Consider the following 14219-nt stretch of genomic DNA (forward strand, 5'->3'; position numbering starts at 1 on the left):
AAGGTAAATGTTAGAAAGAAGTGACCAGAAGATGTTACAATTGTAAGAGGATCTAATATAAAACCTGTTAGTAATTATGAGGAATAATCAGCATTATCAGGTTATAGGAGCTGTGTTTAATGGGTGTTTTTACACATTGTAAAGATTAGATGCTGGCAGTGGAGGCTCCTCCATTTGTGCACTGTCGCACGTGAACCCCCAGGGGGCAGAGGAGGGAGAAAAAAAACAAGCCAAAAATAAAAAATAAAAAATTAGAAAAAAAAAAAAATATTAAAAATTTTATATAAATTTTTTATTTATATTGTTTTATATTATTAATAATTTATTATTTCCCACAAGTTGTGTGCTGTCCTGCTGTCTGTGTCACTCTGCAGTATGGCATGCTATGTATATGTATACAGAATACAGTATATTGCAATTTAAAACGATACAGGCAGGAGCAGGCAGGAGCTAGGACCGGGTGGACTACACCACACCACCACGGCGCTCGTAGCTCTGCCTGCTCCTGCCTGAGAGGCTGAGTCATAGTATTGACTCCAGTCTCCACCCCGCAGTCGCACGTGCGGTAAGGAGCCCTATATGCCTGCACAGTGATCTCAATGTATTCACTGTGCAGGCATAGCTCCTCCCCAGCCCCATGCCTATAGAGGCATAATCGCACAGGCTGAAATGTGCGACTGGGTTCAGCCTGTGCTCTGTCTCCTCCCCCAGCTTCTGTGATACGCTGGCACTCTGCATGTGATGGCCCCATGAGGCTCCTCCCCCTCACCTCCTGAAGTGTTTTTGGGCCGTTCAGACAGACTCAGAGCAGGGAAGCTAACATGGCCGTTTTTAAGTGAGGTATGGGCTTTCAGCATGGAGGAGACAGCCAACAAGTATGTAAGTTTATTACTTTGAAAAATGCTCCGTTTTTTTTGCTGCTTGTTTTAGTGCTTCTTTGAGTTCTTTCCCTACTGCATGGTCATATAACACAGTATCAGTCAGTCTCATGTGTCTCCAGCAAACTTTTCCTGCTTTTGTCTGTAGATCACTGTTATCATGAAAGAGTGGGGAAAGGGGAGAAGTGTGAGGTAGTGGTTAGTTTAACTGGAACTTACTGCATTCAATTTATATAAAAGCTAAAAGGTCAGATAAAATTAAAATGTGCTCCCTTCTAAAGAAAAAAAAAATATATAAATTTAAATTGTGTGTATGTATTTTATATGTGTATGTGTAGTGTATGTATGTATGTATGTATGTATGTATGTATGTATATGTCTGTGTGTGCATATATGTATATGTGTGTGTGCATTTATTTTATGTATATAAAATATGTATTTGTGTGTGTAACAGTGTATATGTATTTGTGTGTATGTATATGTGTGTGTGCGTGTATATATACACACATATGTGTGTGTGTGTGTGTGTATATATATATATGTATATATATATATATATATATATATATATATATATTATATGTATGTATATATATATATATATATATATTATATGTAGGTATATATATATATATATATATATATATATATATATTATATGTATGTGTGTGTATATATATATATATATATATTTATTATATGTGTGTATATATATATATATATATATATTATATGTATGTATATATATATATATTATATGTGTATATATATGTATATATATATATATATAATATATATACATACATATAATATATATATATATATATATATACACATCTAATAAAAAAAAAATATATATATAATATATATATATATATATATATATATTATATGTATGTATATATATATATATATATATATTATATGTATGTATATATATATATATATATATATATATATTATATGTATGTGTGTATATATATATGTATGTGTGTATGTATATATATATATATATATATATATATATATATATTATATGTGTGTATATATATATATATATTATATGTGTGTGTATATATATACTGTGTGTATATATATATATATATATATATATATACACACACACATTAAAATGGGCGGAGCCATCTGAGGGGGTGGGGCTAGTGCTCCCCCATCTTCAAAAGTCACCAGCCGCCACTGGATGCTGGTATTTAAAATTTTATATGACAACTAAAACCATTCAGTTAAAATGTTTTAATAATAAAAGTGATTCTATTTGGAGTTAAAATAACTTATACACTTATGAGTGAGATTTATCTTCTTTTGTAGGATGCACAAACTAAAAATAAAGTTAAATCAAGTGCTTAATGCGATTTTCGTGAGGGAACTCGTCATCCACTATATATTTTTACCTTTTCTATTCTGTCTTCTAACTCCTTTACCTCGCTCCTTGTTCCGTATAGAGTAAAGGATATTTAAAAAAAAACACTATTTTGCTAATTTAGAGATTTTGACACCCTTTAAGGTTTGAGGATACTTCAAAAGTGAATTAGGAGGACTTAGGGTATAAAATGGTAAAATTTTGAAAGTAATTGAGTTGTAGTGTTTTAATGATTCTTTGAGTGCATATAAGGTATATTACCTAGAAGACCATGTTTATAACAAGCTGATATTTTTTTTAAAAAAAGGGTTACTGTTCCTATTACTATTATTATGATAATGATGATTATTTTAGATAAAATCTGTAAGATTATTTTAGGGGTTTTTTATTAATGGAGAGTGGAATTCATGTACATCTTCTGTTAAAGATTTGTTTTGTTAAAAAAAAGTTTTGGGATAGCACAGTTAAAATCTTACATTATATGATGCAAGGTAAAGTCATTTGATCTCGAATGATTACATTAATTTAAAAAACAAAAAAACAATCTTTCTAAGAATATTGCTTTTTTCCAAATTTACCTAATACATAAACCATATTGGATTTCAGAATCAACTTCCAGCAGATGTACAGAAACTTGTTGCAGGACTGTTGAAAGTAGATGTTTGTGTAAGTATAGCTATTTATTTCTCTTTTCCCACAAGAGGGTACCTATAGGTAAATAAGAAATATGGATCCTTGTGTGTTTACTTGATAAACTTTAATTTACAAGTATACTAAGGATACCTTCATCAACGTTTTTCTTTAGCTTGAATAAATTCAGTTACATAACAAGGTCGGGGGTAATCACCAAAAATCAAATAACTTTCATAGCTAAAAGGTCTTTGTATCATATCATCAGTTGCTCTTTTGTACTTACAAAAACCCGGAGACTGATATTCTTAAATCACTATATCTCCTTGTCATTAAAATGGTCCTCTAAGAAAAAAATATACTTATGCATTAGACCGAGGACTTAAACAAAAACACACAGTTATTTAGACGTGTCATAAACTGCATTTACTAATCCTGTTAGTTCCACGGGTATCACTTTATGACTTCTTAGCCTTCTTAATTCCCTCATGCATGATAGTTCACAAATTATAAACTAAATCAATTAAGCAGACTAAAGGACATTCTAAATTAGGGTTCTGAAACCTTCTATATAAGTGATCGGTCTAAGGGGCCGATTTATCAATCAATCAGGATAATTGCTGTCCGCTTCCTCAGAGGTGGCGGACAAGTTAAGGAGCAGCAGTCTTAACTCCTGATTCCGGCGAGTCTGAAGGCTTGCGCGGAATAAGCAGCATTGACTGCTTGATAAATCGGCTTAATAATTTACTTCAGGGTTCTTCCGATAATATCAGGTATTGTCTCTATAACAGTGAATTTGTCTCAGTATATTGATGGCTTTCTCCAAAATTACGTTAAACAGCTACCTTCATATTTTAAAGACAACAGAGAATCCTACATTGTCTTAACCAATTAACATGGGATAGCCAGTACACTCTAGTCACCTGTGATGGATGTGGCCTTGCGCTATACCAGCATAAGCCATGATTTAGGTCTGGAAGCAATCAAATTTTATCTAGATACAGATCATACACTACAGAAAGAACAGAAAGATTTCATCTTAGAAGGTATAAAGTTTATTTTGGAACAAAATTATTTCTCATTTGAGGAACACTTTTACTTGCAATTAAAGGGAACCGCCATTGGCACAAGATTCGTACCTAGCTATGCAAATTTGTTTATGGGTCATTGGGAACCATAGGTGCGAATCTTGTGCTTTACCAAAGATATATTGATGATCTGATCATGGTATGGAAAGGAGAAACACAGGAACTAGAAACCTTAATATCCGAGATGAACAACAATCAAATATGTTTACAATTCACTCATACACATAGCCAACAGAAAATTACCTTTTTAGACATAGAAATCTTAGGGGAAGAAGTTGTCACCACTACCCATTTTAAAAAAGTAGATGCAAACAATCTAATTCATTATAAAAGTTGCCACTTACAGAAGTGGAAAGATAATATCCCGAAAGGATAATTTTTTAGGATTAAAAGAAACTGTTCCAGACCTACAGATTATGAGAACCAAATATTACTCCTAGAACAGAAATTCAGGGAAAGAGGCTATGACCCAGTAATCACATTAAAAGCTAAGATGGCAGTAAATAATTGAGATAGAAGTAGTCTATTATTGAATACAAGAAACAGAGATATTTCTACTAACAGTAAGTTAGACCAAACACAAATAGATATCCCTTTCATCACAGACTATAATTGTGATAAGAAAATAATCACAAAAATTCTAAATAAACATTGGCATCTAATCCTAACAGACCCATTGATTGGTGACAAAGTCAAAGAACGACCCAGATTAATATATAAAAAAGCACACAATTTTAAAAAACTACTAGCCCCCAGTGAACTGAAACAGAATAAATGTAAAGGATACCAGCAAAATCTAAATGGGACTCTATTGCAAGGATTGTTTCGTTGTTTTGGCTGCAGGTCATGTCAGTTCTCCAGTCAAATTAAATTCTTAATTTCTCCATCTAACAATTATAAACTAGTAATAAAGGACACTATAAGATACGAGGATAAAGGGGTTATGTATGCCATCAAGTGCACATGTAACAAAATCTATTTAGGTGAAACTACTATGACACTTAGAGAACATATAAGGGAACACATCTCCTGTATAGATAGATGAACCCTAGACACATATCTGTACAGTCACTTCAGGGAAGTTCACAACAACAATCTCCAACATTTCAAATATTGGGGTATTATGAAAGTGAAGTCAGACTGGAGAGGTGGTAATCTAGAACGGAAGTTGCTCAAACTAGAGGCAGAACTTATCTACAAGATGGATACATTAAATCCTTTAGGACTAAATTCAGAAATAGACATCTCTCCCTTCTTGTAACATTGTTACACTATGTGTATATTATCAAAAAGAAATGTTTCTATTTGCATGTTATTTACCCTGTCCAGAAAGGATACATTTAATTGTACATATTATTACAGTGTGTCATCTATTATAGGTCTAGATTGCGAGTTTTGCGTTAGAGGCTATGCGGTGCTAACGAGCCGTTTTCTCTCACCGCTCACTTACCTGCAGCGCCGGTATTACGAGTTTTTACAAACTCCGCGTTAAAAGGCAAGAAGTTAGCATTGAGCAAAATTTTGCTCCTTACCGTACTCCAATACCAGCGCTGCTTAAATCAGTGATGAGCTGGTCGTACGTGCTCATGCACAATTTCCCCATAGGAATCAACGGGGAGAGCCGGCTGAAAGAAAGTCTAACACTTGCAAAAAAAGCAGCGTAAAACTAAGTAATGCAGCCCAATTGATTCCTATGGGGAAATAAAAGTTATGTTTACACCTAACACCCTAACATAAACCCTGAGTCTAAACACCCCTAATTTTACACTTATTAACCCCTAATCTGCCGCCCCTGACATCGCCGACACCTACATTATATTTATTAACCCCTAACATGCTGCTCCGGACACTGCCACCACCTACATTATACTTATGAACCCCTAATCTGATACCCCCAACATCGCTGCCACCTACCTAAATTTATTAATTCCCTAATCTGCCACCCCCAACGTCGCTGCCACTATAATAAACATATTAACCCCTAAACCACCTCACTCCCACCTCGCAAACATTAGTTAAATATTATTAACCCCTAATCTGCCGTTCCTAACATCGCCGCCACCTACCTACATTTATTAACCCCTAATCTGCCGCCCCCAACTTCGTCGCCACTATTTTAAAGTTATTAACCCCTAAATCTAAGTCTAACCCTAACACCCCCTAACTTAAATATAATTAAAAGAAATCTAACAAAAAATTCCTATCATTAACTAAATTATTCCTATTTATAACTAAATACTTACCTATAAAATAAACCCTAAGCTAGCTACAATATAACTAATAGTTACATTGTATCTAGCTTAGGGTTTATTTTTATTTTACAGGCAAGTTTGTATTTATTTTAAATAGGTAGAATAGTTACTAAATAGTTATTAACTATTTAATAACTACCTAGCTAAAATAAATACAAAAGTACATCTAAAATAAACCTATCCTAAGTTATACTACACTATAATTAAATGAATTAACTAAATTAACAACAATTAAATCAATTAAATTAAATTTGCTAGGTAGTTATTAAATAGTTAAAGGGACACTGAACCCAAATTTTTTCTTTCGTGATTCAGATAGAGCATGCAATTTTTAGCAACTTTTTAATATACTCCTATTATCAATTTTTCCTCATTCTGTTGGTATCTTTATTTGAAATGCAAGAATGTAAGTTTAGATGCCGGCCCCGTTTTTGGTGAACACACTGTGTTGTTCTTGCTGATTGGTGGATAAATTCATCCACCAATAAAAAAGTGCTTTCCATGGTTCTGAACCAAAAAAATAGCTTAGATGCCTTCTTTTTTAAATAAAGAAAGCTAGAGAACGAAGAAAAATTGATAATAGGAGTAAATTAGAAAGTTGTGTAAAATTGCATGGTCAATCTGAATCACGAAAGAGAAAATTTGGGTTCAGTGTCCCTTTAATAACTATTTAATAACTATTCTACCTAGTTAAAATAAATACAAACTTGCCTGTAGAATAAAAATAAATCCTAAGCTAGCTACAATGTAACTATTAGCTTAGGGTTTATTTTATAGGTAAGTTTTTAATTTTAAATAGGAATAATGTAGTTAATGATAGAAATTTTATTTAGATTTATTTAAATTATATTTAAGTTAAGGGGTGTTAGGGTTAGACTTAGGTTTAGGGGTTAATACATTTAGTATAGTGGGGCGACGTTGGGGGCAGCAGATTAGGGGTTAATAAATGTAGGTAGGTGGCGGCGATGTTAGGAAAGGCAGATTAGGGGTTAATAATATTTAACTAATGTTTGCGAGGCAGGATTGTGGCGGTTTAGGGGTTAATATGTTTATTATAGTGGCGGCGACGTTGGTGGTGGCAGATTTGGGGTTAATAAGTGTAGGTAGGTTGCAGCGACATTGGGGAAGGCAGATTAGGGGTTAATAAATATAATGTAGGTGTCGGCGATGTTGGGGGCAGCAGATTAGGGGTTCATAAATATAATGTAGGTGGTGGCGGTGTCCGGAGCGGCAGATTAAGGGTTAATATATTTATTATAGTGTTTGCGATGCAGGAGGGCCTCGGGTTAGGGGTTAATAGGTAGTTTATGGGTGTTTAGTGTACTTTTTAGCACTTTAGTTATGAGTTTTATGCTATGGCGTTGTAGTGTAAAACTCATAACTACTAACTTTAAAATGCGTTAGGACTCTTGACAGGGTAGGGTGTACTGCTCACTTTTTGGCCTCCCAGGACAGACTCGTAATACCGGCGCTATGGAAGTCCCATAGAAAAAAAGACTTTTTATGTAAGTCATTTTGCGGTAAGGCCAAGAAAGTGTGTGATGACCCTAAACCTTCAAGACTCGTAAAAAAGCAGCGTTAGGACCTGTTAACGCTGCTTTTTTTACCCTAACGCACAACTTGTAATCTAGCCAATAGTTTGTAATATAAAGTATTTATTTACATGCTATTTATCTTGTTTAGATAGATCACACTGTATGGCAAATTTAATATTGGTCATTATTAGTTATGTAAAGGAAGGGCATTTATTACAAATGTTATGTCAATATGTCCACTATTATGGAAAATTCTACCTTAAGAATACATATGTACCAAAGAACAAAAAATTCCACCTTTAGTAAATTTTGGAGACAATTTGTATCCAATGGGAATAGAAGGAGGCCTTTATATGGAGCAAAGCAGAATCACAAAAATATAAGTCTTGATAAAGCCCACAAGTGGGCGAAATGCATTGACCAAGACACAATTCTGCTTTGCCACTTTGACCAGGACACATTGCTGCTTTGCCACCAGGTTCTTAAATATACCTAGCCCGAGAAGTTCCAAATTCGAACAGAGGGAGGTATATGTGGACCGAGAACTTTTTGCTGCATATTGGCTTGTACCAACAAAGTGATCCATCAAGCCACTACGAGTGGTATTCTTCAATTTCTTTAATACCACAATCAATAGTGGTATTGTCACATTTCAGCAAGTGACCCTTGACCAAGACACCATACGGCGAATATGCCAACACGTCAATCAGACGGAGCTAAGAAGGGTAACTAAATGTAAATGGGACATACGAGCCGATCTCAGCCGAGAACTACATAATCCACTTGGAGCGGTGAAAAAAGTTTTTCCAAGAAGGATAACGAGTGATTAATCCAGCTGAGAAGTGGTAAAACTTACAAACCACTGAAAATTTCATCAAAAGGTATATACCATTACAGTCATTCTCGGATACACAGAAGGTTCAGACAGGAGGATCTCTTTACCTATAAGGTACATAATACAATTTCTAACCTTAATAGGAGATCCCGGTACATATCTGAACTTTTTAATCCTTGTGTTCTATCATTTGTGGTTATTATTATATGATATAAATCACTATATTTTATGTTAGCAATATTTTAGGTCATTTGTTCAGGAGACGTCCCTCCTTTTTTACCTTATTTTTATTTATATATAATAAAAAAATATTATATAACCTATTTGTGCCATAAGTCCAAAAATTGATTATTAGATACACTTATTTTTACCTTAATTAGTATTGCAATACATTTGTACTTGACCCTAGCTTAGGAGCGCTGTCACAATTTTTTGGTTTGTTTTATCACGTTATCTATTTATCCTGGAGGGGATATTTTAGTGTCAGGTGGGTCCCCCCTGTTTTATCTTGGGCGCTCCATCCTTTATATATTACCAATTCTTCAAATTACTGGTCTTACCCATTACTGTGTTGCAACACCATGTTTACTGGGTTGTGAGCACTGTCCCCTAAGATGTGCACTTGTGAGCGTGCATATTTAATATTTAAGGAGCTCAGAGCTAAAGATTTAGTGGTCACAGTGTTCCTACCCTGCAGCCAGAGATTAGTTTGATTAGTTTTATTTATTCTTAAAACTAATTTTTATTTCTCTTGTGTGTGCTATAAATCTGTACCATGCATGGACTTCAGTAGAGGAAGGAAGAAGTAGGTGGCAGTGTCACACAAACATGTACTTTGTCTCAGACACACACTCACATATATCTACACACAAATACATATGCTTACACCCATTCACATATTCTACACACATATATACATATGCATACTCACACATATATCTACACACAAATATACATATGCATACCCACACTCACATAAATCTACACAAAATATAATTAGCTGAAAGGAATGGTATACCATAGGCAAGGGTAAAGTAAAAGTTCCTTTATTGAAAATTCCAAATTGGATAAAACAAAACCAAGAGGTCCATAGTAAAACACGCACACTTACAAGGAATACAAGTATGCTAACATGTTTTGGCACAGAGCCGTAATCGTAGCTGACAAAAACACCTGTGTCTGTAATTTTAAATCAATACTCTGAGCCAATTGGTAGACTGACGTCCATTCCGATGGCAGTCAGTGTGGGTGTGTAGGTACTATACTATTCCTATTGAGCCAGAGATAAAGAGCTTCTTTTAAGCAGCTATATATACAGCAATATACAAAACATTGCTACATAAGTATATATAAATCTAATAAATAGATCTAGCACAACGTGGCAAAATGATGTATATATTGTAAATAACATCATAACCTTAGTATATTAGAACCTAAAAAGAGGATGTGGTATGTGAAAGTATTGATACAATAAAAGCTGAACACAACGCTCAAAGGCATTTGTCACTCATTGATGCCTAGTCTTTTGTCATCCACTGAGGCTACTTCATTCCAAAGGACTTAAAAGAATTGAACTTTGTGTTTTTTATACCCCCCCCCCCTTTTAAAAAAAAATATTTTTCTATTTTTTGATACGTATCCATGCTTTCAATTAAGGTGGTATATTAGGTCTTGTTCCTGTTCTTTTTTATTTCTATACTATAGCATGTTCGTTTTTATAAGGAGTGCTTGTTTTTTAAGAGTCTACACACCAGTATCATATGTTGATTTAAAGGGAGATGTCCCGACTCCCTATTACTATTTTCTAGCAAATAATATTTTTAGATACATGCTATTTCCTGTTTTATTGTACATTTAGTAGCTTTTAATAGATAGTATCATTTGTGAATAATTTCTTTACTAGATATCTATGAATAAATGTGTTTTTTACTTTTAGCTCTATAGCGCCCTCCATTTTTTCCCACATATTATTGCCTTTATTATATCCATCGTGAGGGAGGTGGATTAGGAGTGGCCATATTGTAATTTGTGCTTAGCGCTGTTCTTATCTGTTTTCTTCAGTACTCTTGGTCTGTGACATAGCATTGTCTGAAATAAAAATGACTGTTCAAACAGTATTAACGACCCGTGAAACAGCCTATGATGTGGCTGTTTAAATTGTGTGTATATATATATATATATATATACACACATGGAAGAGTAGAAACAAATATGTTGGGGTATAGTATGAATGAAAGGAAAAACAACATACACAAGAACTGCAGAGCAATATCCAAATACAGATACAGTTGCACACATATGATCATATGTACATATGCAAATGGTGGCAATGATCAAATACAGTTGGGAAGAGAGAGATGCCAGGAGAATATCCTATTTCCAATAATTGATTAGATCATATTCAGATTTAAGGCCAGTAGTAACCCGTGTCCATAGTTTAAATATCCAAAACATCTCTCTCTTCCCAAGCATTTTACTTTAATCTCCTCCCCTTGAGGGGTGTACTATCTGCTTGATCACTTGCCATCTGAATGTGGTATTGCCCTTTTGGTGTATGCGAGTAAAATGTTTCACCAAAGGAGTACTTGCTTCTCCTATCTTAATGGTTGAGAGTTGATTCCTTATACGGGTATTTACATCAGTAGTGGTTAATACTACATATTGAAGGTGGCATTCTATGCAGGTTAACAAATAAATTACGTAAGATGCGGGGCAGTTAAGACAAGCATCTATACTGAAGGTCTCCCCTGTAGCTTCAGAGCAAAAGCTCTTGGAGAGGATGCCACATTCACAGGGTCTACATCTTGACCTACCAGATCTATACATCCCTTTATGGGTCAACCAAAAGCCACTCTGTGGAGAAGACAATGGGGGTAACTCAGATGGAGAAAGATGATTGCCCAAGTTTTTACATCTCCTGTAAGAGCAACGTAGACCATCATTGACACAATTGATCAATTTATCATCAGCTGACAGCATGTTGAAATATTTTTTGACTATTTTACAAATAGCACTATACTCATCTCTATAAGCAGTCACAAACGTGACTTTATTGCATCTCATGGTGTCCTGAATTTTATGCGATTTGGAGGAATTAGAAAGGAGAGCCCTCCTATCTACCAGATCAACCTGTTTCTGTGCCCTATCTATCACATATTTAGGATATCCTCTCTGTTGCAAGTGAGTTCTCATTGCCTTGCTCTGTTCTCTGTATACTGAGTATTGGGTACAGTTTTTTAACTCTGACTAATTGACCCTTTGCGACTGCAAAAGGTACATGTTTGGGGTGTCAACTCCTGGTGTGGAGGAGTGTGTTTTTGGTGACAGGTTTCCTGTAAATGTCACAGAGGATGTGTCCCTGTTCACTCACTGTAAGAGTGAGATCTAGATAGTTGATACATTTTCTTTGTATATCAAAGGTGAATCTGAGACCAAGGTAATTGTCATTGATATACTGTCTGCATTTGGAAAGTTCTTTGTAAAATCGTATACTGACATTATTTAAAGGGCATTTACCTTTTCATCTGATTTGTACTCCGGTTTAGGACACAAGTATATACCTCCTCCTTTATTCTTACACAAAAATATACATATGCATATACACTCTCACATATGTATACATACAAATATACATATGCATACACACACTCACATATATTTACACACAAATATACATATGCTTATACACAATCACACACACATATATATATATATATATATATATATATATATATATACAGTATATATTGTGTATATATATATATATATATATATATATGCAAACACACATATATCTACACAAATATCATATGCATACACACACTCACATATACAGTATCTACACACAAAGATACACATGCATACACACACACAGATATATCTACACATAGATAGCTCCTGGGTGGTAAATCGCCATAGACCTAGTTGATGAGCTGTTGTTCATTCCTGGTAGAGTGCTTCTTTCTTCGTATGCAAATTAATATGACCCTAGGGAGGTCTCCCTATGGGTAGTGATGTCACAAACCTAAAAATTTCGGTTCGCGAACGGCGGACTCGAACTTCCGCAACTGTTCACGAACCGGCGAACCGGGCGAACCGCCATTGACTTCAATAGGAACTTTAAAACCCACAGGGAATCTTTCTGGCCACAATAGTGATGGAAAAGTTGTTTCAAGGGGACTAACACCTGGACTGTGGCATGCCGAAGGGGGATCCATGGCAAAACTCCCACGGAAAATTACATAGTTGATGCAGAGTCTGGTTTTAAGCCATAAAGGGCCTAAATCACCTAACATTCCTAAATTGTTTGGAATAACGTGCTTTAAAACATCAGGTATGATGTTGTATCGATCAGGTAGTGTAAGGGTTACGCCCGCTTGACAGTGACAGACCAGGCAGGCAACTTCAATTAGATTAAGTTTTTTTTTTTAAATATTTACACTACTGTTATAACAACTAAGATTGGTGGCACTAGTTGGCAAGTGGGCCTGGCACACACGCTGGCAGGCAGGCAGGCAACTGCAATTAGATTACACTAGCTGAATGATGTTTCACAGTCAAAAAAGTTTTTTTTTAAATATTTACAATACTGTTATAACAAATATGATTGGTGGCACTAGTTGGCAAGTGGGCCTGGCACACACGCTGGCAGGCAGGCAACTGCAATTCGATTGCACTAGCAGACTGATGTTTCACAGTCAAAAAAGGTTTGTTTTTAAATATTTACACTACGGTAACAACAAATATGAGTGGTGCCACTAACTTGGCAAGTGGGCCTGGCACACATGCTGGCAGGCAGGCAACTTCAATTAGATTACACTAACAGACTGATGTTTCACAGTCAAAAAAGTTTTTTTTTTAAATATTTACACTACTGTTATAACAAATATGATTGGTGGCACTAGTTGGAAAGTGGGCCTGGCACACACGCTGGCAGGCAGGCAGCAACTGCAATTAAATAACACTAGCAGACTGATGTAAAAGTTTTTTTTTAAAAAATTCACACTAATGTTACAACAGATATGAGTGGTGGCACTGAGGATGGAAGTAGGCACAGTATATGCTGGGAGCCTGAAACACAGGCTGGCACTAGTGGCAGGCTGGCCTGGCAACTAAAATTAAATAACACTAGCAGAGTGATGTAAAAGATTTTTTATAAAAAAAGTTACACTAATGTTACAACAGATATGACTGGTGGCACTGAGGATGGAAGTAGGCACAGTATATGCTGGGAGCCTGACACACAGGCTGGCACTAGTGGCAGGCTGGCCTGGCAACTAAAATTAAATAACACTAGCAGACTGATGTAAAAGTTTTTTTAAAAAAAATTTAGACTAATGTTACAACAGATATGAGTGGTGGCACTGAGGCTGGCAGTGGCAGGCTGGCCTGGCAACTGAAATTAGATTACACTAGCAGACTGATGTAAAAGTTTTTTTAAAAATAAATTTACACTAATGTTACACCAGATATGAGTGGTGGCACAGAGCAATTAATCACAGTATATGCTGTGGGCCTGACAAACAGGCCTGATGGAAAATGAAATTAGATTACACTAGCAAACTGATGTAAAAGTTTTTTTTTTTAATTTACACTAATGTTACACCAGATATGAGTGGTG

General features: G+C 35.1%; 1 protein-coding gene across 1 annotated transcript in view; it reads left to right on the forward strand.

The window, feature by feature from the left end:
- LOC128662962 (uncharacterized) overlaps positions 1-14219 on the forward strand; it is a gene marked incomplete in the record, with an annotated part of 404548 nt that overhangs the window by 376430 nt on the left and 13899 nt on the right.

The sequence above is a fragment of the Bombina bombina genome, chromosome 6, assembly GCF_027579735.1.
Source record: "Bombina bombina isolate aBomBom1 chromosome 6, aBomBom1.pri, whole genome shotgun sequence".
Lineage (NCBI taxonomy): Eukaryota > Metazoa > Chordata > Amphibia > Anura > Bombinatoridae > Bombina > Bombina bombina.